General features: G+C 39.0%; 1 pseudogene; it reads left to right on the forward strand.

Moving 5' to 3' along the window:
- Positions 789 to 3571, forward strand: LOC107635434 (annotated as a pseudogene).

The raw sequence follows: 6346 nt of genomic DNA on the forward strand, positions 1-6346 counted from the left end.
TAGTATATAAATATATGTGAATATATTTGTGTATAAATATATGTGTGATTTAATTTATTTTCAATGTGTATTTATATTCTAACATAGCTGACTTTGGTGACTGATTTTAGTGTATAAATAGTATAATCATATAATATTTTTAGAATACAAAATAAATAAATCTCTATGAACTATGTTAGGGGCCAACAACTTTTGTGATTTGTAGCTATCAAATAACTATCAATAATGATTTTAATGGTGTGAGATTGGTGTAAGATTTCATCTAATAGCTCACTTTTTTTTACTGGTTATATCCTGGCCAGAATTTAATAAAGTTGATGGCGCTAGACTTTTCTAATCTCTATTCTGTGTCAAGTAATTCTTTAACTAAAATTAAATACTCATAGAATTTTCATTTTTGTCATTTTTCTTAATAGTTCAAAAGACTAAGAGCTAGTTTTGCTAAACTTCTTAAATAAGTTCTTTTGAAAAAGGAGCTTAAAATATAAGGACTTTTATTAATATTAACTTTTAAATAAGTTATTTTGTGTTTGGAAAGTTATTATGAAAGTCATTGTTTTAAAGTTGTGCATTAAATAAGAATGATAAAATAGCTTTTGAAAATAGGAGAAGTCACATTTTTTAACTTCTTCAAAAATTCTTAAATAACTTTTTGAAAAGTTTAAAATTTATCTAAAAATTTGTACCAAACACATTAATGTAACTTTCTATAAGTCAAAAATTGAAAAAAAAATAAGTTTTTGGTGTTTCCAAACGGGCCTTGCGAGGACACGGGGTTGTTTTCCCTGCCTTGCGAATTTCCTAGTACTTAAACCTGTAACAGAGGAGCAAGAATTACGCACAACACGTCACTTCCTTCAACATAACAGCGTTTCTGAACCTCTCGGGGAGGTATGGGGTACCCAAGAAACAAAGTAGTAATCAGTGATAAACCACCAATTATTAGCTTTTCCCTCCTACTACTCCTACTGTTTCTGCTTCATTCACTAGTGGTTCCTGCGCAGGGTGCATCATCATACCATCCTGACGATGATTTTGCTGTCAACTGTGGCTCATCAAAAGAAACCACAGTCTACGCTGGTCGGAAATGGGTAGGAGACGTTGACTCCAAACTATTTTCTACCATTGAGCAACCACAAACTAAGCAACCATCTCTCATAACTCATACTCCATATCCTCTTTCAGCTAACTCATTTGCGTTTAGCTCTGCACGCATTTTCCTTTCCAATTTCACATACTCCTTCCCTCTCAAAACTAATGGCCCCAAGTTTCTTCGGCTTCACTTTTATCCAACAAATTATCCCAACTCTGAACCCTACAACACCCTTTTTTCCGTTACAGCGGGCAATTTCACCCTTCTCAAGGATTTCAATGCTTCACGTTGGCTCGCCAATGACGAAATGACCTTTTTCATAGAATACTGTGTCAACGTAGAAACAGGAAAGAGGCTTGACCTCACCTTCATTCCCAGAAAATCTTATTATGCTTTCATCAACGGGATTGAGGTGGTCTCCATGCCTCCCTACCTCTATTACACGGACCCCAGCAAGTCCTCCGGGTTTGAGTTTGTAGGCCATGGCATCAGCATGAAAGTGAAAAAGCTCTGCAAACACTTTACAGAATCAACGTTGGTGAAACACAGATTGCACCAGAGCAAGATACTGGTATGTACAGGTCTTGGGAACCGGATGCCGATTACATAGAGAAGCAGTATCCGTCGAGTATTTCATTCGGCTATCCACCACTGAAATTCAACAGTAATATTACTCGAGATTACACTGCACCTAGCCTTGTTTACTTGAGTGCGCGAAGCTACGGGATGCGCGAGACCAAGAATTATAACGTGACTTGGCGGTTTGAAGTGGATTCACAGTTTACTTACATGGTCAGTTTACATTTTTGTGAGTATGCGCCACAAATCAAACGCTATACCGACAGATCTTTTCAGATATTTATATCAGAGCTTTTGGCTGAGGATTGCGCCGATGTGATTGGCTGGAGTGGTGGTAATCACGTTCCTGTTCGAAGGGATTATGTTTTTCAGCTTCTCTCTGATGACCCAGGGCAAAGTTCTAAGAAAGTCAACATTTCCATCAAGCTTCAACGACTGCCAAATGCCGAGTTAACCAACTACCATGATGTCATATTGAATGGCATCGAGATCTTCAAAATCAGTGATGCTACCAACAATCTCGCAGGACCCAATCCAGAACATGTTCGAACTTCCACACAAGAATCACAGAAGTTGCCACAATCATCCAAACACTCAAAGAAAAAGATAATCACTGTTATCGTTGCTGTTATTGCAGTTTCATGCCTCGTGCTGACATCTGTTATTGGAATCATCATTTTCAGTTGGAGGAGGAGGAGTTTTGATTATAGGGAGGGAACCACAAAAAAGGAAGGTTCATCATCGCTGCCATCACACTTATGCCGCTACTTTACAATCGCAGAGATCAGAGCTGCCACAAACAACTTCGACGATGTGTTCATCATCGGGGTTGGAGGGTTCGGTAACGTTTACAAGGGCTACATCGATGAGGGTGCAACCCCCGTGGCCATCAAGCGTCTCAAACCCGGTTCTCAACAAGGCATCAACGAGTTCCTTAACGAGATTGATATGCTTTCCCAGCTCCGGCACCTTCATTTGGTGTCCCTCATTGGTTACTGCAACGATGGCGTAGAGATGATCCTCGTCTATGACTTCATGCAACGTGGCACTCTCCTTGAGTATCTCTACGGTTCAGATAACAAACCTCTTCTTTGGAAGCAGAGGCTCGAAATCCTATTAGGCACAGCAAGAGGGCTGCATTATCTTCATGCAGGTGCGAAGCACAATATCATCCACCGTGACGTCAAGAGCACAAATATCTTATTGGACGAGAAATGGGTGGCCAAGGTTTCCGACTTTGGATTATCCAAAGTAGGACCCACCGGGACTTCCCAAACCCACGTCAGCACCATGGTTAAGGGTAGCCTTGGGTATTTAGACCCTGAGTACTACAAGCGTCAACGCTTGACTTTAAAATCTGACGTGTACTCTTTCGGTGTAGTCCTTCTTGAGGTATTGTGTGCGAGGCCGCCTTTGATCCGTCACGTGGACAAGCACAAGGCCAGCTTGGTTGACTGGGTAAGAAAACTGAATGATCAGGGTAAGCTCGATCAGACGGTGGATATTTTCTTGAAAGGCTCAATCACGCCAGAGTGTTTGAAATGGTACGGTCAATTGGCGATGAGTTGTTTGCATGATGATGGAAATCAACGGCCATCGATGAATGATGTGGTCGGGGCACTCGAGTTTGCAATGCAGTTGGCCGAAGGCGACAAAGATAATAGTTTTGGTGGGGCCCAACAAAAGGAAAAGGGTGAGGAGAGACCGTTGATACCGCAGTTTACGAGTGATGAAGGGAGTGACGTGCTTTTTACTAGTGATGAATAAGGGACCAAGGATAGTAGGGTCGCTAAGATTTCGGGTAGTAGTGAGGAACGTGCTATGATTTCTGGTTTCGTGTTCTCTGTAATTGGAGATCCAAGAGCAAGATAAAATCTACTACAACTTGTTTCAATAATAATGTGGATTTTTTTTAAATAAATAAAATAAATTTTTTATTTATGAAATTTATAGTATTTTTATCAAAATCAATCGCGCTACGTTACCAACAACATTTCTGCCAACTTCTGCCAACTCTTATTTATAACTGTGTTTAATGAAAGTATTTTTGTGGATGTGTCTAATAAAAATGTATTTTTTATGACTGTGTTTAATAAAAGTGTCTTTATAAATATATTTTCTGGATGTGTCTCTTTATATATGTGTTTAAAATATAATAATTAATTATTATTGACAATAAGTTGACAGATAATATGTTGGTACCCTATACTTTTCCTATTAAAATAGACTGTATCTCTTATTTCATTTACAGTGTAAATAAAATAACATTATGTATATATGGTTTACACTGTAAATAAAATAAGACACAATAGATAAAACGTGTATATCTCGTTTAGATATATACAATGTTATTTTATGAAAATAGATAAGAGCAGCAACTTTTGTATTTTATAACCATCAATTGGTCATCAATAATGTTTTTAATGGTGTGAGATTACATCTAATGGTGGGAGATCACTCACTTTTCTTTTGATGATTAAGTGCGGGCCACAAAACACAAAAGTTGCTACCCCTAGACTTTTTCAATAGATAATTTATAGTGTTTTTATCAAAATGGATTGTATCTCTTATTTCATTTACAGTGTAAATGAAATAACATTATGTATATATTGTTTAAACTGTAAATGAAATAAGACACAATAGATGAAATGTGTATATCTCGTTTAGATATATACAATATTATTTTATTTACACTGTAAATGAGATATAATACGACAAAATTTCAGCAGCTATAAAAGGATGTACAACCATTTGTATTCTCTACAAACATTTCACATCATTTTTTCTTCTGTTTTTCTTCGAAAAATTAAGAAAAATGTCTAATGGTAGTGGATATGCAGTTGTTAGTGTGTATCCTCAATTGTCATATGAGAAACGGTGACATTGGAGTGACATTTGAGTATGATAATTCCATTCTATTGCACACTCGACGTATAAGCTCTTTGTCCAAGCTAAAGAGTCTGATATTGACGAACGTTGGTGTTAGAGGGAGAAAAGAGATTGAAAGAGTTGGGTATAGGTTGCTAGCGCCGATGAAAAATGGAGTTTTTTCGGTTCTGTCTGTTTTGCCTCCATGGCGACGAGCATGTGAGGCTCATGTTTGACATCCATGGTAGAATCATGGCGTAACAAGTGATGGAGCCTTCTGCAGAAGTTGGTGATGTCGGTAGCGGTGGATCTGGCAACTCGAATTTTGTGCAGGATGACCCACCTCTTGCACCACTACCGCTACACGTTACTAATCCAGTGGGAGACATGGACGTAGACGGTGAGTAGTTCGATGAAGAGTATGTTGCCGATAGCAATGATAGTGGTTCTTCTGAAAATGATGATGAGAAGGAGTTTGTACTAGAGACGTCGGTCCACGCAGCCTGCCCCGCACCCAATTCCGGCCTTATCAGCTGTACCCAGGCACTATCATATGTTGTATCTGGACGCGATGAATGAAAAGACTTTATTTTTAACGCGGGAGCAGACGATTACAACTTAGACGGTGGTGTGAAATTTTGGGTTGGTCACAGAATCAAAAGCAGAGATGTGATAGTGCAAGGTTTGAAGAATTACAGCATTCATAGAAGTGCTGAGTACCGAGTTGTAGAGTTGGACCAGTTAGAGTACCAAATCTACTATCGGCAATCTGCAGCAGGATACTGATGATGAGGTCAAGTTTAATTATGGTGTATTTTCTTATTTATCGTTATTATATTTGTTAAAAATGTCAACCATGTATATTTTATTTCGTTAGGGAGGTGTGTAGAGTTGGAGGTACGCACACGTGTTTAGCACCCACCATGTCTTAGGACTATTGACAGTTGGACAACAATCTCATTTGTAATGTCATCCTGCCCCTGATATAGTCCAGTCCATCTATCAGTATCCTTGTTCTCCAATATGCAGTTAGGCAAAACTATCACTTTAAACCCTTGTATAGAAAGGTTTGGATGGCAAAGTAAAAGGCAACTGCTCAGATATATGGTGATTGGGAGGAGTCATACAATAAGGTGTCGAGATTGCTGCAAGCATTACAGAGTTGTTATCTCGGAACAATATGTGATTTTAGCGCCGTCCCGTATTATGATGGGCATCTTATGGTCCGCGATTGCAACCAATTTGATAAGGTATTCTGAGCGTTTTTGCTTGTGTGGAGGCTTTCAAGCATTGTAAGCACTTCATCTCTGTCGATAGCACACATCTGTATGTCAAATATGGTGGTGTGTTGCTTATGGGAGTGGCACATGACGGTAACAGTAATATCCTTCCGGTTGCTTTTGCAATTGTTGAGTCTGAGACTATGGAGTTCTGATTGTTTTTCCTTACTAAGCTGAGACGATATGTGACCCCACAAGATGGCCTGTTGATTATATCTGATAAATCACAGGCGATCAAAATTGCATTGAGAGCCGACGATAATGGTTGACACCCTCCTAGAGCGTTCCATGCTTATTGTGTCAGGCACATGGTTGCGAACTTTGTGTCTCATTTCAAATCTGCAGAAGGCAAGCGATATCTCATAAATGCTGCTTATAGTCCCAGCAAGGCTGGGTACGAGTTGTTCATGGATGCCTTGAGAGGTCTGTCGCGTGAAATGGCGGATTGGACAGGTAAATTCAACAAAAAAATATGGTTACAGCTCTACAGCAGCGATTGCCAGTTTGGGCACATGATAACGAACCT

This window comes from Arachis ipaensis, chromosome B04, assembly GCF_000816755.2.
Source record: "Arachis ipaensis cultivar K30076 chromosome B04, Araip1.1, whole genome shotgun sequence".
In the NCBI taxonomy this organism is placed as follows: domain Eukaryota; kingdom Viridiplantae; phylum Streptophyta; class Magnoliopsida; order Fabales; family Fabaceae; genus Arachis; species Arachis ipaensis.